The 22,533-nt window shown below is 41.4% G+C and overlaps 1 protein-coding gene across 5 annotated transcripts in view; it reads right to left on the bottom strand.

Annotated features, from left to right (window-relative positions):
• The window catches only part of POU2AF2 (POU class 2 homeobox associating factor 2), a 490,852-nt gene that overhangs the window by 364,226 nt on the left and 104,093 nt on the right, over window positions 1-22,533 (bottom strand). For all 5 annotated transcript variants that reach the window (XM_058686716.1, XM_058686718.1, XM_058686717.1 and 2 more), the window contains exon 3: window positions 9,168-9,255. The gene's annotated coding sequence lies outside the window, so the exon portion shown is untranslated. The remainder of the gene's footprint in view (window positions 1-9,167; window positions 9,256-22,533) is intronic.

Genomic DNA, 22,533 nt, shown 5'->3' with positions numbered 1-22,533 from the left:
AAGTGCAGTCAAAGCTATTTAAATAGCATGTAGCAATTAGGAAACTAGCTTAATGGAGAAAATCTCAAAGGGAACCGATTTTTCCCCCTATTTGACAGAATGAATGTTTTAACACCTTAATAGGGATGCGGCATTGGTTCAAACCTTTTAATTGGGATGGTTTTCATTGTAATTGCATGGAAAGTTAAAATCCCATTATAATGAGAACATGAAGAAGCACAGATGTTTTGTAATTTCACTTTATGCCTGTCCCTCTGAATGGCTCAAAAGAAAGATCTAGTGATGTGTTATGGCACACATTTGTTTTAATATTTGGCTAGAGGTTTCTGATAAATTATTAACTGATCAACACGATGTCGTGTGAAAGGGCCATAAAACAAAATTATGTCTCCACTGAGATAAGGGAGAGGCAAAGATGTGCTTATTAGCGGTGTCTACACATGAACGAAGAATGACAAATTGAAACAATTCTGCTGGTAACCTCAAGTCCAAAAATCACTCTAACCTGATATATTCACTTGATTGAGGAAGAACTGCTTGAGGCTTTAAAATTTCTAAATGATTGCTCTTATTTCCCCCCTCACATTAGTGCAGCCGTGTCTGCAAGCACAGATGGTCTGCCCTTTGTTTTACCTCAAGTGATCTGGCTCTTGAAGCTTCCCATTTAACTGGGACCAAACAGGCTCCCTCGGGAGTCTTGGCTCTCTATCCAGAGGCCTTCTCTTAAGTGGCGCCACTGGGTTGTCCCCAGTACCCCACTGCTCCCCACCTTTCTAGACACAAGTCACCAATCCCATTTTCCATGACACACTCAGGTTGTTAAAGACTAATACATTTAAATTTGTAACTTTTCGGGGTGCCTGGGTGGCTCAGTTGGTTGAGCATCCGACTTCAGCTCAGGTCATGATCTCGCGGTCTGTGAGTTCGAGCCCTGTGCCAGTCTCTGTGCTGACAGCTCAGAGCCTGGAGCCTGCTTCCAGTTCTGTGTCTCCCTTTCTCTCTGCCCCTCTCCCACTCATGCTCTGTCTCTTTCTCTCAAAAATAAATAAACGTTAAAAAAAATTTTTTTAAATAAATAAATAAATTTGTAACTTTTCCAGGGAGGTCAGAATCTCAACAGGAGCCCAGATCTTATGTGTAAAGAGTATGGAGCTCTAATAGGTACAGTGTGGGGCTTAGCTTCTGTTGGGGATGGTGGTGAGAGAAAGTGGATCATCACAGAGGAGTTCAGGCTTGGGGACACTTGGTGCAGTCATCAGAAGGCAGCCTCAAGCCAGCCCACATCTACCCATGACACACAGCCTCTAACGGAACCAGGCTTCTCCACTCTGTCACTGAAGTGGAACTTGAACACCACACAAAACAAACAAAACCTGGATTCAGTCTAAAGACAGAAATTCTGCATGTGACTTTCTCATTTAACATCTCGAGGACATCTATCTCTGTGGTACCAAAATGTTTTAGTGCACGGTGCTACCTGATTTTCTGACAGACAGCCATTTGTTCGCTTGGCCTCTGTGATTTTTATAAGAGAGGGAGGAAGCTAAGGAGATATTAAGTATAGCTATAAATGTCACGTGACACAAGAAGCTTGCTGTTCACATGTTTCAGGCTCCTTAGAAGAGAGATGTGTGAGAAGCTATTCCTTCAGGACATTCCCTTGGCAGTTCAATAGCTTCTCTCAGGAGCTAATCTTGGTAATATCCTAGTGGAGACAAAAGGCTTACTGGTTTCCGTGTCCCAGGTTATATGTTTATATTCAAGAGAGATCTTTCGGAAATAATGTTTTAACCCAAAGTGGTGATCTTCAGAACACTGTTCCCAGGTATGTCGATAACTATGCCTGGAAAAAGGACCCATGGGTTAAAGAGTTTAGGGAATTCTGAAATCAGTGCCTCCTTCGTAGCGATTCAAAATGCATGTCAGCAGTTAAGGCTCTGAGAAGTCCTGCAGTAAAGAAAACTATTTGACTCCATATAACCCAACTTTCACCAATTTTTTGTTTGCATGTTTATTTTGCAAACAATGTTTGCAACATTGTTCCAGAGAACACATGTTTATAAAATCCTGGTTAACTCAGTGGCCCCATTCCATGGGCCATAAATCTTGGTGATAAAGCACGGGATACGGGCTCCCCAGTGGGAGAGTAGGGAGTAAAAATGAGGACCTACCATGAATTTATATGTTTACAAAGCATTATCTCTAAACCTGATAAATAATAGGGCTCATAGATACACAGGTGAGTATTTTTCCTCATATTAGGGTGTTATTATAATTTATTACATATGAATCCATGTAAAAGCACCACTGAGATTTTAGTAGTTTGTTTTGCAGCTTTTTTCAATCATCGGAAACTGAAAATAAAGCTATTAATAACGTGGAATATCTGTAATATTTTTTGATGTTAAAAAGGGTTCTTTGTACTACAGAAAAAAGAAAAGGTCGGGAACCATTGCCTTCACCCGAAGGAATGACTCTAATGGTTGGAAATTCAGGCAAAGTGCCAACCGATGGGGAGATTCTGAGGACACCAGCGCTGGTTTCTCCAAAATCATAACACACAGCGTCACCTGGTCCACCCAGGAGCAGCCTGGGTGTGTAGAATCCGGCGCTGTGGACAGAGCCCTTCCTTCACATCTCCTTGAGGCCAGGGTTCTGTGGGGTGCTCAGCACAGCATGCACAGTGAAACTGATGTTTCTGGATCCCAGCTGTATAAATTGCTGCAACGGCCAGATGTGACCATCCTGACCCCGTTTGTGTGCAGCATGCGCATGCAACCTCCATGACCCCTAGGGACCCGGCTGGCTCTGGGAGTCTATGACAGCAGAATTCTGCAAGTTGTGCATCAGAAAGTGAGACAGACTCCCATGTAAGAGGAAAATCGTATTCACAGATGCCGCTCTCCAAAGAGAGGGCAAACGCAGGTCTATCTAATGAGAGCAAGCTCTACAAGGCCCTTAATCATGAGGATGATCACTCGGTCAGCCCAAGAGTATGGCCAGCAGGGTACAACCTCATTACTCTGCAACCACTGCAACCCCGATGCTGAGGTGACCATGGTGATTACCATAGCAGGTAGTTATGCTAATAGCGTATTAGGTGGCTTTGGATCTCTTGTTTCCGCTAGGCCAGCTGACAGACAACATTTAATTTTGTTCCTGGTGTAGGAAAATCATCACGGCTCTGCGGTTCCGGCTTTCACAAACCCTCTGGAGGGACTGAACTTTAAGAGAATGCCCACATTTAAATCATAGCCCCTCACTCTGAGGTCGAAAATGCAAGCTGACCAGGAACACAACCGGATGCAGCCAGATTCTGCTTTTGCTCTTCGGAGCTGGTGTCCGCACCCTGCGGAGGTGGGTGAGTCAGCGCTGTTGGCAAGGGCAGTGCGCGAACTCCATCTGGGGAAGGGAGGCCTGTCACAGGCGATCAGGAACTCTTGGACTCTAGTTTTTCCTAACGACTCAGTAGTTGTTGACCTGTAAAGAATCCAATGCAGAGGAGCAACTTTTTTATTTAACTCCTCATTTTATCCTTAGCTGCAAGCTTTTGACCTTTTCATCTGTGACTCTGGATCCAAAATCTTTGATACCTTACTTTGCCAGGTTACTTCTCCCCTCGATGGTTTCAAATTGCTCTTGTCATATGGGGTCTACAGTTTCCGGTGATTTTTCTATGAGGCATCTTCCAAACCGTGATTCTAAAGTTTTCATTTTTGAATCTTGTTTCAGGGTCTCTTGAAAAAAACAACCCCACATTATAGCTTTAGATGGATAACAGTGAAAAGACTAAGGAGACAGAAATTCAGCAAACTTCCATGGATTTTAGCCTCAGATTTCTTTCAAGAGGAACATGAGTTCTTCCTGGTTCTGCCTAGTTCCCATTTTATCCATTTGCAGATAAAAAAATAATTAACATTTATAGCTAAAGGTCTCAGCATAGAGCCAACTAACAATAATAAGATTGTCAACATAATAGAAAGCACCAGACCAGAACGATATGCAGCGGAGGAGGTACAGAACAGAAAGGAATGAATTAGTCAATGATTGAAAATTCCTGGCTATAGCAATACAATGCCAGGGATTTGCAAGAAAACTGAACATCCCAATTAGAACTTAAGGGGTTTTCAAATATTTGGATTGATTGTAAGCAAGATGTTTTGTTTGTGTTTTTTTATTTTTTGGTTTTGTTTTGTTTTTAGTTTTAAGTGCTAGGGATTAAGGAGACAACAGTCTTTCATGAAAAAGTTTTCATTTACAATCTTGGGATTTACTAATTCTTTACTCATTGGACCATTTACCCAGCAGTGACATCATTTTAGATTTTGACCATGTGTACAGGATAGTAAGCACTTTCTGAAGGACGATTCATTTGGCTTTGTCATTATGTGGGGTCTCATGAACATGTTTGCTCGGGCACAGAGTTCTGCTAGGCTGACTAAAGGTTTTCAGATGAAAACATGATGTTTGACTCTCTGGGGATCTGGACAAACCAGTTCAGCTTCGATGAATCCAGGCCTTATTTTGTTATTTGTTTAAAAAATGTGGAAAAATTATCCCTTTCAGGAAGCCGGATTAACGTATTGCCAAGAGGGAGCGACCCTGAGTGAATGAATAAGGAATGGCTGAGGGAAGATAATAGTCTTATGTGTGTCCTGTTTAATTATTTACCTACTTAATTAGTTAATTATTTAAATTTGTTTAAAGGAGGCTCCATGCCCAACATGGGGTCTAATACAGAGCTTGAACTCACAACTCTGAGATCAAGACCTGAGCTGAGACCAAGAGTCAGCTGCTTAACTGACTGAGCCACCCAGGTGCCCCATATGTATTTTTTAAAAGGCACTTCAGAGGCATCTGGACACTGAGCGAAGACCACAGGGGTGCCGTACCCTTGTTCAACGTTCAACGTTGAATGGGAAGCAGGCTGACAGAGTGCAATGTCACTCACCCTGTGCTCCACGGACCATGTTCCTCTGAGTGTTAATAGATGTGCGAAGGAAAAAGTGCACCATGCTCAAGGAACCCTGGAAACTGCTGGGTTGCACAGAATTAAGCAGGCTTCTTTATTGCAAAACTTATCAGAGCCTTGCGTGTACTTGTGCATCGTGGATTTCCAAAGAGAAGAATACAGTATCAAATTGCCAAAGGGAAATTCCTTAATGACAGGACAATCTTTTAGAGACATGCCTCTTAATATCTCCTCATGAGATGTTTCTAGAAACCCATTTTAGCAAGTTTTCATGTGGTGCAAAGTCTTAGCTTTATAGCAACAGATCAGAGTGCAAATCCCAGCTCTGTCTCCTACTAGCTGTGTGATCTTAGGCAGACTGCCTCCTAGACTGCCTCCAGTCTCAGGCCTGTCGGTGTAAAATGTAGATTTTGATCAGTACAGTACAGAATTTTCATAAGAACAGCAAAAAATGGAAATTGAAATTATAAACAGTAAAATACAAAATAAATCTTAATTCATATTATCATTATTTCAGGTGATGCATTATGAAAATTATCATCACATATTTACATGGACAAATTTTTCATCTAGAAGTATTAGTTTTGTTTTAAGAACACTGCCAATAAAGCTGACATTTAACTGAAGAGGTGCGTTCTTACATTTGACAATGTTCTGCAAAGCAGCTCATTTCTGAGTACCCCCAAACAGTTAGCAAAGTAGCCCCAAAGGAGTACCTTACTTTTTATTAAAAAATAGCTGGGAAAAATCGGCCCAATTCTACCCACAAAAACATTGCAACCAAGTCCCTGAGTGTTTGGAAGGGACACAGCTAGTTTAGGATTTATGTCTGCTCTTTAAAGTCTGAAATAAGCTGAATTGTGTAAACATTTTGGCACAGTATGCAGGGAGTTAAATACATTACTCTTGGCATTATTAACAGGTGGTATGGGAATAAGTTGCTATGGAGAGTTCATGCTGCAGTGTCAGCAGAAGAAAATGTATTTTATAGGCTTATAGGGACAGAAGAAGGGGGCAACAGAGGTTCCGTAAGGTCTGATGCATGAAGATGACTGCAAAATACTTTCCAGCTGTCACAACTGCACATGGGGTTGGATGATTTCTTGTCGTGTTATGAATGTAAACGCTATTCAATTAACTGTTTCAAAAGCAAAAAGGTTTCTAAAAGAGAGCAATTTCTAGGCACCTGAAAAGCCTGCAAACCGCTGTTATTTTCCAAGTTGCTCAGTCTCTTGAGAGAGATCACCTCCCTTCCAACAAAGGCTTCCTAGTGCTCAGAGGATATAAAAATAGACATATAGGGAATATAGTCTCTTTAATAAGCAGGGTGGCTGTCAACTTCTACAAAGCTCAGCCTGGGTCAGGATTCAGTAAACTCACAAAGAACCTCCATTTCCTCCAGCCGCCCCACTGCCCAACAATAATGCAAGACAGACAAGAGGGAAAGAGCTTAAACCACAGGAGGACAAACTTAGGTTGGGATTCGGAAAGAGTGTTGACCATAGCATGGAAGACAAGGAAAATGATAGAATCTCCTTTTCTGAAGCATATAAGGCAAAAGGACCCAATCTAGGGTGATTGAAGGGTCTCTGCAAGATCTCTTTATACTTTTCGAGAATGAGCAAAAGGGAACCATTTGTTGCCAGATGGGGAGAACCAAATATTCTCCACTGTGGTCTAGGTGCGAATAGAACCCAACACTGTGCCTGACAAGAGGAAAAACAGTGCTGGGAAGGAAAATACATCCGTACAGCCCTGGTCATCCTGAGCATGAGTAGGCCTGTACAGAGAGCAGCACTGGACACAGGTTCAGAATTGTTCCATGTGCCTTGTTCAAGGCCAAAACACCTGGGGTTTCCTCTGGCTAACTCTGTAGGGATTTTTGCCAAGCAGGTGATGAGTTCTCATAGTCCATATTATTTCATTATCCCCGTGTGAGGGATGAAAGGTAATCTTTTTATTAAGCTAACCCTGTGACTACAGCTCTCTCACTCAGGAAGCCACATGGCCCCTTTCCAAATATCTATCTTCCAGTGCTGCAGAATTCCCGAAAGCCTCGGAGTTATTGGCCATCTTCGCTTTTACGACATGACGCAGTCACTGGCAATGGGCTAAGGACATTTTAGTCTAGGGGTTGAGAATGTTGGCTTTGAGGGGCACCTGGGTGGCTCAGTTAGTTAGGTGTCCGACTTCGGCTCAGGTCGTGATCTCATGGTTCACGAGTTGGAGCCCTGCGCCGGGCTCTGTGCTGACACTTTGGAGCCTAGAGCCTGCCTTAGATTCTGTGTCTCCCTCTTTCTCGGCCCCTCCCCCACTCATGCTCTGTGTGTCTGTCTTTCTCTCTCTCTCTCAATAAATAAACACTGAAATTTTTTTGAAAAAGAATGCTGGCTTTGGAATCTATGAAAAGCCTGAGTTTGGGCTCAAATCCCTGCTCTGCCACTTAAGTGTCCATGTCGTGCTAGGCAAGGTACTTAATGTCTCTTCACCTTTGCTTCCTCATCTGTGGTATGGTGACAACCACAGCCTCTCCTTCCAGGGTTGTTGTTTTTTTTGTTGTTGTTGTTTTGTTTTGTTTTGTTTTGTTTTCAGGATTACATGAGATAAACTGTGTAAAGTGTAGTGACTGGTACTTAGCAAGTACTCAATACATTGGAAGCCAGAGGTTCCTTGCTCTCTGCAAAGAAAGGATTGCTTTGGATGCTTGCCATGGTTTTGTGAAGACACCAGGCCCCATCCCACGGTGGAAGTTACCCAACGTCTCTCTTTATTAGAGAGAGGAGACGTGAAGAAGCATTGACACGTATGCCCAGCTCCCCGGACCTGCATTCCTATAACTCTCCTCTCACCTGCCTCTGGAATTAGGATCCAAGGCCCAGGCCAAGCACTCTGATCTCGTTAGCATGTACGACAGCTGAGCTGGGTGAGGACTCGTGCTTTCATCCGGTAATTTAAATAACTATATTTGAGTTTCTCACAGTATGTTTGGGATAGCACAGGACCTGCCAACATACATCTGTGTTTTTCAGATGAGAATTATTCAGTTGGCAGAAAATCCACCCAAGCCCTTGTAACCAGGAAATAGGATTACAGCGTTGAAAACTGTCATTTAATTTGTTTTAGTATTCAATCTGTCCTTCTGCATCCAGAAATTCTACACCCAAGCAATGACCAAATGAGGTCAATTTATATTTATTGCAGTGGCAGTGGATGTATGATATACCTACTGTGGTTCCGCTGGGCATGGAGATTGCCCAGGAAAAACCTGAACATGAAGGCTTTAACCACAAACACAAATTCGAGGCCTCCCCTGGTTCCAGCTTCCCACCACACGGAAGGATGTTCCCTAACCTCTGGCTCATTTCAGTTCAGACCTTCTTGATCACTTGTTTTGTGTGAGCATTGCATAAGGGCCAGGGTCCATGACAATAGGCTGGTAGGTTTGGTTTAGGAAGAAACTACTCTTCTGGAACCACATGCCCGATGGGGAAGTAGGAAACCAAAACTGGCTGAGTGCCTACTGGCAACAGGCACTTCACACGCATCATGTGGCTGAGTCTTCCCAAAAACCCTGTGAGGACGTGCATGTTGTTATACTTCTGGAAAAGAGAAAACCTGCTAAGAGGAGTTCAACAGTTTCTCCCAAGTCGCAGAGTGAAAGTGGAAGAACAGCCATTCGCACCCATACCTTCCAGAATCGAAAGTCTAAGCGCTGCCCACCTCAAGACGAGAGAATCGCCATCGTCCTAGTCTCCGAGGTGAGACCGTACCCTCGCTTTAAACCTCTCAACTCACTTGCTACACCAACATGGCTTCAGCTGCCAGCCACAGAAAATCCCGACTCCAGTGAGCTTCCGCAGTAAGGAACTGTGTTATCACACATGACAAGAAACGAAAAGATTCATCTTCAAGGCTCCATCGTCACATCTCCAACTTCTCTTGGCTCTGCCACCCTCTAGGCTTTGCCTGATACCAAGATGGCGATGCACAGATTCAGACATCACATCCAGACATGTCAACATTCAGACGCAGAAAGTGGGACATGTGTAATGGTGCTTTCCTCTTACAAGTAAATGAGACATTTTCCCAAATCCCAGGACAGCTTACCTCACATCACCCTGGTTAGAACTGGATGCATGCCCACCTCTAAACCAATCCCTGGCAAATAATTATAGGCTAAGCAGGATCTACTCACTGGTGCCTGGGATGGAGTCAGCTTCCTTCCCCATGTTGAGAATGCCAGGATTATGTGAAGGAGAGGTACATTCCAAACTGGGAATTCACTGGGAAGAAATAAAACAGAAAGTAAATGCTGGGTTTGCTTCACTCATTCCATATCTCCAAGTTCTGCCTCTTCTGTTTCTTAATATTTCCCATGTTTTTTTTTTTTTATTCCCTCTGCTCCAATTGAAGCCCTTTTAATCTTTTCTCTAGGGTATTCTGAAAGCACCCTAGCTAGGCTCTCCACCTCCAATTCCCCCTTGGGTCCATGGCACATCAAGCTTCCCAAGGTGTACTATGATCAATTGTCCCTTTTCTCCAGAACCCACAATGACTCTCAAGAAGGCATTGAAGACCTTCTAAGATTCAGACTCGATTTCTCTTTCCAGCTTTATCTCACACAAATTCTCACTCGCGAATCAAAAGCATGTACAACTCAATTACTTTGAACAGGTAAGAAGATAACTGTTTCAAAGGGACAAGGTGAGGGTGAAGGGAACTCAGGGGTACATTACCTTTCATGTTAATTATAAGCCATGTGTTAGGACACTTGCCCAGCATGGAGAGATGAGGGTAAGCCCCATCCAGTACTATTCTAATGATATGCCTCTTTGTGATACCTTCAGAAACAATTTCCACCATAAAATTACAAGATGATCCTGACATCCTTTCAGACCGCTGTGGGTCCAGATCCACCCAGATCCATGCTGCCACCCATCGGAGACACCTATTGTTTTACCGATGAAAGTTCACCAGTGACTCTCCTGAGGGGCAAGACTGGAGAGAGACATTTCAGCGGTCTTGGCCTTTGTTCTTGAATTATCCCCAACGTTGGCATAAAAAATGATCTATTACAGAGGTAAATTAGGATACTGTGATGGGCTGAAATTCTCTTCAAATCCATTCATCTGCTGTCATAGGAACGTGTGTCCTCCATGTCCCATGTCTCTCTCCCCTACACACACACACACACACACACACACACACACACTAATGTGCACACACATGCACAAGCTGGGACAGTTGTGACGTGAAATTATGGAATAATACATTGAATACAGACACCAACCTGGCAAAAAGAATCTTCAGAAATTTTACTCATCTCATGATTCCCACCAATAATTCAGAGGACACACGATGCAATATCTCTAGCCCAGGTATTTAAGAATTATTCCCCTATTCACTTTCCACAGCCCATCTTGGTTTAGCCCCACCATTGCCCTACCTCACAATCTCTAAAGTAACCCACTTCCAATGGAAAGCAGCTGAGGGATGTCAGGGGACATAAAATGATTGAGTTTCTACATGTAACTATTACCACAGATTAGAATAGTTCATCTTGGGGCAGGGGGTAGGAGAGGGCTGCCTTCAGAGGCCTCTTTTGATTGTGGCAATAATAAGTCATCCCCTACTAGGGTCAAGGCACTCCAGCTTCTTAAAATGAGGGGACATCATTCAGAATCACAGACCCCTCCCTGATGTCCAGAATCATTAGATAAAACCTACATCACAAATATGAGAGGTAAAGAGCTGCAGGACTATTACAATAAATGTTCTGAGGAAAAAGGGCACACAGGTTTGCCAGTCCCAATGATTTCTTTCTTCTTCAAGGAGCTCCTCACATCCAGACAAAGCTGAGAGTTAACGACTGAATGAATTTTCAAAATGATTGACACCTAGGACATCTACCAACCCCCATGTGCTCCGCCTATCCACACCCCCATCACACCCAAATACCTATAGTAGCAGGTCTGTTATAGGTACAAGAAGAAAAAGGTGCTGAGGGTGAAATTACATGAAGCATGAAAGAAGCTGCTTCTCAGTACCAGGGATTTAAATTCAAACATAAACCTGAAAGGTTCATACCATCTGCCCACTGCTTCAGCTAATTCTTTAGCGTTTGCCTGATAGAATGCTATGGCTCTTGAGAGGTCTGGCTTTCAAACTAACCAGTCCTGCCTGCTTCTGGCTGGTCCATTTTTACGTTCTGGTCTAAACTGAATCTAGAGTTAAACAAAAAACAAATACCTGTAAAGTAGGAGCTTCTGTCTAAATCTTCAGAAGATTTGGAGTTGAAATTGAGTCACCCATGGAATGGGACCCTCCACTGTTGCATGTGAGCTGAGGTGTGACAGAAACAGTATAGTGCAGACATTAAGGTCGAGGTTTGGGGGAGCCACCCAGGCCTGGGTTGATTCCTGGCTTTGGCACTTAGTAGTTATGTGGCCTTGGACAAGTCATTTATTCTTAGTCCCTCCATCCATAAATTGGTCTATGCTAGTATCCCACATAGACAAATGAGATCATGCCTGCAGGGCACTGTTCCAAACAGAGTGAGGTCTCCATAAACAAAGCTGCTCTCAGTCACTGTATTGTAATTATCAATCAGTTATCCCAATTATCATACAGTTTAATTATCATATAGTTGTAAAAAATTCACTCGACTTAACATCAGTCCAAATACACTTTAGCCATAGTCTCCTCTGTCTCTCATGTTCTCCCTTGAATAAAATAGGTTTTCTGTGCATAGTTCTTCTTACACAAGTATTTTGCTGCATTTTAAATTTTAATAATTATAACATTAAATACCAAAAGTGAAGCCTAAGAAGAATGGGGGGAAAGAAAGAAGAGGGAAGACTATCAAGAATTTATTTAAAAATCCATTTGAAACAAGGACATTTTTAGTGAGTTAACAAAAATCCCCCTCAAAGAAAGTAAAAGCCCAGATGGTTTGACCAGTTAGTTATACCGTAATGGTATGACCTCAGTACCTAACTTGACAATGATGTATAGGAAGAAGGAAAATTACAGACCAGTCTGTCTCATGAATATAAGTATAAAAATCCTAAACAAAATATTAACAAGCAAAATGCAGAAAACATATAAAGGATAACACATCAAGATGAAAGTGGTTTCTCCCAGGAATGCAAGGTTGATTTCATAATAAAAAATATAATTTCAGTAATTTTCAGTTAATGTAATTCACTTCATTAAAAAATGAAAGAAGAGCAAAAAATAAAATTATCCCAACAGATACAGCAAAAGCAGTTCCAACATTAACACCCAATCATGACTTTTTTTAACTCTTAAAAAATGAAGCATTATTGGGATGCCTGGGTGGCTCAGTTGGTTGAGAGTCTGACTTCGGCTCAGGTCATAATTTCATAGTTTGTGGGTTTGAGCCCCGTGTTGGGCTCTGTGCTGACAGCTCAGAGCCTGGAGCCTGCTTCTGATTCTGTGTCTCCCTCTCTCTCTGCCCCTTCTCCTCTCTCTCTCTCTCTCTTTCTCTGTCTCTCTCAAAAATAAATAAACACTAAATTAAAAAAAAAAACACTAAGCATTATCAACAACAACAAAACCAAGCTCATGGATACAGAGAACAGGTTGGTGGTTGCCAGAGGCAAGGGATGGGGGGCAGCTGAAATAGATGAAGGAGATAAAAAGCTACAAATTTCCAGTTATAAAATAAATAAGTCATGGGGATATAAAAAACAACAACAGAAAAAATAAAAGCTAGGCATAGTAGGAAATCTGTTAAAAGAGTTTCTACCAAAAACAAACAAAAAAAAAAACCCACAAAACTTCCAGAAGCATCATACTTAATGATGAAAAGTAAAAAGCTTTGTCTTTGAGATTGGAAGAAGACAATGATGGCTGCTACTATTAGTATTAGAAATTAGTATCTATTAGTATTAGAAATTCTAGCCAGAGCAGTTAGGCAAGAAAACAAAATAATAGGTATGCAAATAAAAAGAAACAAAGTGTTATTACTCACAAATTATTTGATCCAGTTCATGGAAATACTAAATAAACTACAGACAAGTTATTAAAATTAATAAGAGAATTTAGCAAAGTTGCTGAATAAAAATCAGCATACTGAAATTAATTGCATTTCATGTGCCAGGAACAAACAGAAAATTAAATGTTGTAACCATTTACAATGTTGTCAAACATATGAAGTATCTAGGAATACCTATAACAAGACTTATAGAGAAAATTATAAAAGTTGACAGAGAGATGGTTTGGTGTTCACAACTATGTTTGGTTTTCTTCCATCCTATATACTTTCCTGCTTCTGGTGTTATCAACATGACTTGGTTTGAGTGAAGGAAGATGAGTGGAAGCTTTAAGCACCAGTGTGCTATTGAGCTATCTTTCTTTCCTACCACCCCTAAAACCAGCAATGGTCCAGATGCTGATGCTTCATCGGCTCAGGCTGCCGAGTGAGGATGACACAGAGGGGATCCCCAGCTGACCTACAATGGACAGGTGGCAGAGGCAAGAAATAAACCTCGCGCTAAGTCACTGAGGTTTTGAGGTGGGCAGTAACCACAACATAACCTGGCCTATCCTGTCCATTACAGACATTACAGACTCCTCAAAAAAAAAATAAAAAAAGATGATCAAATTCAAGGATTAGATTACAAAACTTAACTCAATAATCAAAAACACATCAATTCTTGTAAAACAATTTAAATAGAACTTGATAATCTGATTCTAATAATTAAAAAGGTCAAGAAAGGTAAATCACTCAAAGACGAACAAAGGTGAGGAAACTGTCTTTCATGATGTATTATAAAGTTACAGTGATTAACACAGTGTTGAATTGGCACAGGAAAAGAAAAAGACTGATGGGACACAGCCAAGAGCCCAGAATCAGACCCACACATTAATGTACACTTAACCTATGGTGGAAATCAAAGTAATGAGGACAGGATAGACTTTTCAACTTTTCCAAGAGAGATACTGAGGCAACTGTTTATCCACAGAAGAAAAAATAAAATTTGGCACTCAAAAGAAGTGAAACTCAAGTAGTCAATAAATTCTTGAAAAGATGCTCAATTTTGTTAGTAACCAGATGAATATATGTTTGAGCAAAAATAAGACATCATTACACATGCATCAGATAGAGAAAAAAAAATAAGCCACAATATCAAGTGTTGCTGAGGCTATAGAACAATGGAATGGAAACTCTCATGTGGTATGGGTGGGAGAGTATATTGGTATAACTCTTCGAATTTCTGTTTGGTATCACCTGGTCAAGTTGAATGTGTGCATATGTTATGATCCACTACTTGCACTCTTCACTAAATACACTAGAGAAAATGCTGTCTGTGTGCATTCAAAAACGTGTACAAGAATATTTAAAGCACCATTGTGAACAATGGGAACAGCCCAAATGTTAAGCATAAGTAGACTGGATGGGATAGTTATACAATAGGAATACCATACAGCAGTGAAAATTAGTAAAATACTCTTAGTTCCCAATCTGGCCCCTGTTCAAAGAGGGCAAGGAGAGACCAAAGAAAGAAGTGAACCACTCCAGTTCAGTAGGCAGAAGGTTTAACAGGCAAGGGAATTCACACATGAGACTTGTCTTGAGCAGCTGTGAGACAAGTAGATCTCCACACCTTCCCACCAGAATCTTAAAAGTTGATGTAGAGGCCTTACTGAGATTCAGACATGTATACCATACAGATGGTTCCAATGACACCTTACTCTCAAGAATGCATCCTTGAAATGGGTCTGCTGGGGGAATGGTGGGACATGTTCCCTTAATAACCTAACCAATTATATCAATAAAATGGATAAATCTCAGGAATAAAAAAATCCTAGAAGAGTTCACACAATGCAGAATTATTCCATTTATATAAACTAATGAACATGCAACATTATTTAGAGATACAAACATTTTTGGTAAATCAGTAAAGAAAAAAATATGGTAAACATTAAAAGTCAAGAAGGTGGTACATCTGGGGAAGAGACAAGGGTATACAACTGGTAAGGGGTACTTTGGGGATGCCTAGGTGGCTCAGTTGGTTAAGCATCCAACTCTTGATTTGGCTCAGGTCATGATCTCATGGTTTGTGGGCTGGGCTCTGCACTGAGTGCACGGAACCTGCTTGAGATTCTCTCTCTCTCTCTCTCTCTCTCTCTCTCTGCCCCTCACCCTGCTCCTTCTGTCTCTCAAAATAAATAAATTAACTTAAAAAAAAAAAAAGAAAGGGGAACATGGCACCATGGGTGGTGGGCTTCCAATGCACTGGAGATGTTATTATTTTTTTTAATCAGGGGGGCAGGCACATGTGTATTAACTTTAAGCCACACATTTTCCTTTAATATACTCTTTTATGTGTGTATTTCATGGTTTTCAAAAAATCATTTTGAAATGATTATAGATTCAGAGGAAGTTGCAAAGAGAGTATAGAGAGGTCCCTGCATTTCACAATTTTGAAAAATGCCTCTCCCTCTGCCCCCTAAAATAAAAACTCAACATTAAAAAAAAAAGAGAGGAAATGAGATTTGTAGAATGTGAATTTTGAGGAGCAACAGGCATGGGGAAAAGCTGGTAAACTACAGAGCGATTTTTTTTTTTACTTGTCCTGTTTTTCACCTTGGAGATGAAAGTGTCAGGGAGCTATGGCCAACATTATCCAGGTAAAAAGAAATGAAACAGGACTGAAGAGATGGTAATAGAATGTGACATTTAAGTAGTTGAGAAGTGATATGATTCTAATGTGACCTAAGTCAATTTAAAAGTTCAGCAGTGCTGATCCTTAGGGGCACATGTACCCCCAATGTTTATAGCAGGACTTTCAACAATAGCCAAATTATGGACAGAGCCCAAATGTCCATCAACAGATGAATGGATATAGAAGATGTGGTTTCTATATACAATGGAATACTACTTGGCGATGCGAAAGAATGAAAGCCTGCCATTTGCAACAATGTGGATGGAAAGGGAGGGTATTATGCTAAGTGAAATAGTAAGAGAAAGACAGATATCATATGTTTTCACTCATGTGGAACTTGAGAAACTTGGTAGAAGCCTACGGGGGAAGGGAAGGGGAAAAACAGTGTCAAACAGAGAGGGAGGCAAATCATAAGAGACTCTTAAATACAGAGAGCAAACTACAGGTTGATGGGAGGAGGAAAATGGGTGATGGGCATTGAGGAGGGCACCTGTTGGGATGAGCACTGGGTGTTATATGTGAGTGATGACTCATGGGAATCTACCACCAAAACCAACAGCACACTGTATATACACTGTATGTTAGTTAATTTGACAATAAATCATATATAAAAAAAAATTAAAAAAAATAAAAAAATAAAAGTTCTCACTTTTAGAAAGGCAGGAGAACTTTTTTTTTGAAGCTATTCTGGAACTATTTCTTCTGAAAGCAAAAGATGACATTAAGTTAGAAAGAAATACTCAGAGTACCCCCAAGATATCCTTATGTGGTCTTGGATACATCAAGTCCATTTGGATTTTAGTTATAGAAAACTAGGTTGGTCTTGAGATAAAGCTCCCTATTCCTCTGTCAGTTCGCTAGCAATTGAAGACATTACTAAAATTAGCTTTGCTCTTAGGCAGCAGAAACATGTACTTGACTCAAGAGCAGCAAGCACTCGAACACTTACGGTGGAGCCTGGGAGGAAGTATCATTGGTATCCTCCACAAGAGACGGTCTAACGACCTGTAGTGAAACCCTGGCGTGGCCACTTATTAGCTGTGTGACTTTGGTTAACTTCTCTGAGCTTCTGTTTTGTCATAGGCGCAATGTGAATAAGAAGACCCACCTCAAAAAAGTCATTGTGCCTATCTGACATTTAGAGAGCCTAGTACCTAGCGTTCAAAGTGTTATCTGCCACTGTAACTCTTGCTGAGAGCTTACTTTGTACACCAATGAGCCTGCCTATTAAGATGTATCTTCTCACCAGCAGGTCATAATCAATGGAATCTTTGTCCTTAGTGTCTCATCTGTGGGCCTTCCAAAGACTTGAGCATTCTTTGTGTGTGTGAGGGGGAGGTGTAAGTCTGAATTATTTTGTTTGCTAATCCATTAGCATGCATTGCCTTATAGCAATAACTAAGGCTCTGTGGGAATGAGTCTCAAGGCAGTCACATTTCGCTGGAGAGAAGAGAGAGTCAAGAACAAGTCAAAGCTCAGGATATCAGGGGTGCCTGGGTGGCTCAGACAGTTAAGTGTCTGACTTCGGTTCAGCGTGATTTCACGATTTGTGAGTTTGAGCCCCACGTGGGGCTCTGTGCTGACAGCTCAGAGCCTGGAGCCTGCTTCGGATTCTGTGTCTCCCTCTCTCTCTGACCCACCCCCGCTTGCACTCTGTCTCTCTCTCTCAAAAATGAATAAATGTTTAAAAAAAATTTTTTAATTGAGACAACAAATGCTGGTGAGGATGTGCACTGTTGGTAGGAATGTAAATTGGTATAGGCACTATAGAAAACAGTACAGTGGTTCCTCAAAAAATTAAAAATAGGGGCACCTGGGTAGCTCAGTCACTCGAGTGTCTGACTTTGGCTCAGGTCATGATCTCATGACTCATGAGTTTGAGACCCACGTGGGGCCCTGTGTTGAACAGCTCAGAGCCTAGAATCTGCTTCGGATTCTGTGTCTCCCTCTCTCTCTGCCCCTCCCCTGTTCATGCTCTGTCTCTCTCTCTTTCTCTCTCAAAAATAAACTAAAAAAAATTTTTTTAATTAAAAATATAAATACCATAGGATCCAGCAATTTCACTTATGCATATATATTTGAATGGAATAATCATTACCCCAAAGAGATGTCTGCACCTCCATGATCGTGGCAGCATTATTTTCAATAGTCAAAGCATGGAAACCACTTAAGCGCCCACCAACAGATGAATGGGTAAATAAAATGGGAGATACATATACATCTCAGCCATAAAAAAAAGGAAGGAAATATTGCCATTTGCAACAACATGGATGGACCCTGAAAGCATTATGCTAATTGAAATAAGACAGAGAAAGAAAAATACCGTGCAATCTCACTTATACATGAAATCTGTATGAAACAAAACAAAATAAAATGAAGTCATAAATACAGAACAGATAGGTGGTTTCCAGAGGTGGGGTTGGTGGGTGGGCAGAATGGGTGAAGGTGGTCAAAGGGTAGACACTTCCAGTTATGAGAGAAAGAAGTTCTAGGATGTAATGTACAACATGGTGACTACAGTCATCATACTGTATCGCATATTTGAAGGTTGCTAAGAGAGTACATCTTAAATGTTCTCTTCGTAAATTTAAAAACAACTTGTAAGTATGTGAGGTGATGGGTGTTAACTGGATGCACTATGGCGATCATTTTGCAATATACACATATATCAAATCATTACATATTTACATTTTACATCACATTGACACATTACCGTGTTATGTCAATCATATCTCAGTGAAACTTGGCTGGGGTTGGGGGGAGGATGTGTCCAACCCTTGAGGGTCAGCGCCTAACCCGAAGGTGCAGAACAGGCCGTCCTCTTGCCAACAGGGCATCTCCCTACTGCCTACCTCCAGATCCTGGGGTTACCAGACTTTGCCCTGGGTCGAGCAGTTCTTCTCTGCTTTTGCTAACTACTTTCTCAGACCTGCTTAAGCAGGAAGAGGTCAGGCTTGAGCAAGGACTTGCAACTGGGTCACCAAAGTGCTGGAGGGTAGAGATTACAGCAGGCAGAGAGGAGTTCAAAAGCTCCTGTGTTCTATGAACGTGCTACTTTGGGACTCTTCTTACTTTCTGGACAAGCCTCCTGGGTGACTTGGTGATAGAGTCCCAGGGTCTAATGTGCCCTGAAGAAAGATGCCTACACCTTTTGCTAGCCAAAGTCAAAAGCACCTGGTCACTGAGAGCCCCAGACAGTAATACTTAGCCTTCCCGGTCCTGCAGTGTCCTCTGCATGTCTAACTTTCTGGGGTAGAGTTGGGGATGAGGCAGTGTTTGAGCACAGTTCAGACTCCAGACCCTGGCAGTACTCAACATGACTGCCATGGTTGTGCCCACCAGACTTCTTCCAGCCCACTTCCTTCTATCTTCCCAGCTGGCATTCCCCCCTCTCCACCCTGAGCTGGTCTGCCCAGTCCCATGGACAGAAAAAGCCTAATGTTTGACTCTGCTAGCCCAAAGGAAATCCCATGGCCACAAGATGCTACCCTCTATGATTTCACATCAAATGCATAGGTGTGCCATTATTGTTACTAATAAAAATATCTGTCATTTTGAGAAATGTTCCTGTGTGTCAGAAGCTGTTCTAGCAAAGTAAGGGCTTTATTTTCACAGATCTTATATTTTGGGAAGAGATACAGATAATTTAAGCTTAATCCATTTTCTTGTAAAGGCAAGATAATTACATGAAAGGCAATTTGACAATATCTATTCAGATTTAAAATTCTTATTCTCCTCGGCCCAGAAATTGTTATTCTTTCTCCTCTAGACTGTTTTTTGGCACATGCACAGATAGATATATGTGTACATGGATGTTCAGTGCAGCGTTGTTGGTAAAAGCAAAAAAGAAGAAATAGCTCAGTATCCATCAGTAAGGGAATGGTTTAAACAAATTATGACATAGCTAAATAATATGATTAAGATGTCAAAAAAATTACATAGGTCCACATGTACAGATAAACTAGACAGTAAAAAAAAGGCAGGAACAATATTACAGCATAATTACATTTGGGTTAAATAAAACACCGTGTGTCTGTATGTGAATGTTTTTATGTGTGTCTGGAAATATAGATACAAAACTGTTAATGCTGGTTATTGCTGGGCAGTAAAGAGGGCTTGAATGTTTCAGTTCTTGTACTTCTGTATTATTTTCGTATTTACAGGTGTAGGAACATTTGTAGTTTTCAAAGAAGCACTAAAAATAAATGCAACTTCAACAAAGTGTGACAAAAAATAAAATAAAATAATAGATTTAAATAAGTAAATACAAGATAATTACAGATGATGATAAATGCTGTGGGAAAAAAAATTTACAGGTGCTATGTGATATACAAAGGCCAATATATGGGCTTTTTCTTATAGAGTGACCGTGGTGGGTGTTCAAGCAGACATGAAGAATGAAATGGAACTATCCAGGGAAGAACCACACGGGCAGTATCCCAGACACAGGAACAGCTAATGCAGAGGCTTTCGAGCCAGAGCAAGCTTTGCATGTTCCTGGAAGAGAACGGAAGCCTCTGGAGGGCTGGAGGGGAGCCAAGAAATGAAGCAAAGCCCAGAAAGGGATGGGTCAGCTCATGCTGGGCTTTGTAGTATTTCACCCTAGAACTCATGAAAAGAAAGTCTGATCTGATTTACGTTTCAGGAAAGTGCACTTTGGCTGCTGAGTGAAGAACAGATTACAAGGAGTAAAAGTCAGGAGGCTATTCAGAAACCACACAGGGGATTACAGTGGTTTAGATTAGAAAGAGCGGTGGCAGTGGCAGTGGGGTAAAGTGTAATGATCCTTGCAGTTTATAGAAAAGAAAACCGAGGCTCAGCAGATGTCAGGGGACTGACAAGACTGCATAGCCAGCGAGTTGCACACAGAGACAGGATGCAAACTTCTATCTGTCTGATGCCCAAGGATGTGTTCCTTCCTCTGCATTGCTTTTGAGTGTGTGCTTTCTCATCTGTAAAATAATGGTTTGTATTAGATTATCTCTAAGATGTCTTCTGATTCTAAAATACTAAAACTTTCCAGCGAATTCATCAAAATGTCAATCAAAAGCAAACTCCCCCTGCTTAGAAACGTGTGGCGGTGTTGGATGTGATCTCATATGAGCCTCCTCAGTTCAGTTTCTGTGTTGCACGGTGAGGAAGCATCCACGTCATACACAACACCCACGTGGTCTTCAGTTTTCAGGAACCGTCAAGATAAGGGTGAGAAAGAGACCACATCTAGTCACTGCATCAGCAGGGGAGTCTCAGGTCATCTGCAGAAGGCAGTCCAGACAGTGAGAAACAGTAGGTGGGGAGGGACAGCCAAAGGGGAACAAGATTGTCAGATAATCACTGGGAATAAATAACAAGACATAGATCAAATGAACAGTCAAATCCATCACCAGTAAAATCCTTTAAAAATTGTTTCTTCGTGGGGCACCTGGGTGGTTTAGTCGGTTAGGTGTCTGACTTCGCCTCAGTTCATGATCTCACGGTTCGTGAGTTCGAGCCTCGAGTCGGGCTCTGTGCTGACAGCTCAGAGCCTGGAGCCTGCTTCGGATTCTGTGTCTCCCTCTCTCTCTGTCCCTCCCCCACTTGTGCTCTGTCTCTCTCTGTCTCTCAAAAATAAATAAATGTAAAATAAATAAATAAATAAATAAATAAATAAATAAATAAATAAATGTTAAAAAAATTTTTTTAAGGCAAGGATTTCAGTAGTGTGGCAATACGTTCCAGATAGTCTAGGAGAGGCACAATGTCAAATATTTTGGTGGTAGAGCAGAGAGAGAAGGAATGACATTGAGAAGCAACTTCATACACTGATGGCTGGCTCAGGTTCTGGAGCCAGACTGCGCCCCCTGAAATCCTGGCTCCACCATGTACTGGCTGTGAGAGCTCAGAAAAATTCTGGAATCCACCGAGTCTCTGGGTCCTCATCCATAAAATGGGTTCAAGAATCTCATGCCATAGAGGAGCTATGAAAGCTAAAAGAATTAGTATATATAATTTACATAAATATACATATGTGCCCGGTTTTGCAGTTTCAGAAAGCATGTCACTCAAGCATCGGGACTCACTTTTAGCTTTCCTTTTCGTTTGAGAATTTCCCGCTACATGTGAGGCATTCTGGGGGAAATGAGTAAAACATGCTGCACAAATAAGAAAAAAATCATTTCAAATCAATCAGTGTTTGAAGGCAGAAAAGAGTTTCTAGGTAAATAAGTCTACTCATGTAAGTAAATATATTTATTTGAATTAAAATAAAATTTTTAATTTGCTCTAGCATCAGACTGGTTAAACTCAATCTCATATGCTCTTTGAAAGAGTTTAATTAAGTTTTCATTTCTTTTTTTTTAATGTTCCTGTAGCTCTGGTAAGTTAGGCGAAAAGGACCACTAATTAAAGCATGCATGAATAGTGATTAAAAATGTAAGACGAGAAGAAACGCATCCTATGGCATCTCCTCCTGCTAAAATTCTTGTACGCAGCTCTTTGACGCTCACTTTCTCCTTTGTTGCGGCAAAAGTGCTACAGGTTAAGGGCTACCAGTGGAATGCCCTTGTCCCAAGTCAAGGCCAGAGTTTGGCCAAGCCGTTTGGTTACCCGAAATCCTTTTCTTTCATCAGAGGTTAAACGTGGATGAGTCCTTATCGAGGTTTATCAAAGCAATTTCTTGGGAGTTTTCTTGCTTCCAGGCACCTCCAGAGCCCTCCAGATCCTTCTACGGTGAGGTTAGGCCTTGGCATGCAGTCCACATGCTCTTGGAGTCTAGAGGGTGGTCTTTTCTTATAATTGATGCTCCCCTTCAGTAAAAAGAAAACTTGGGGTTGAGGAACGCTAGGGTTCCTGAGATAAGGTCCTATGTCAGCTGTCAAAATGCATAAA

This window comes from Neofelis nebulosa, chromosome 10 (assembly GCF_028018385.1).
Source record: "Neofelis nebulosa isolate mNeoNeb1 chromosome 10, mNeoNeb1.pri, whole genome shotgun sequence".
Classification (NCBI taxonomy): Eukaryota; Metazoa; Chordata; class Mammalia; order Carnivora; family Felidae; genus Neofelis; species Neofelis nebulosa.
The sequence above is the reverse complement of the archived record's forward strand: the minus strand, read 5'-3'. Positions and strand labels throughout refer to the sequence as shown.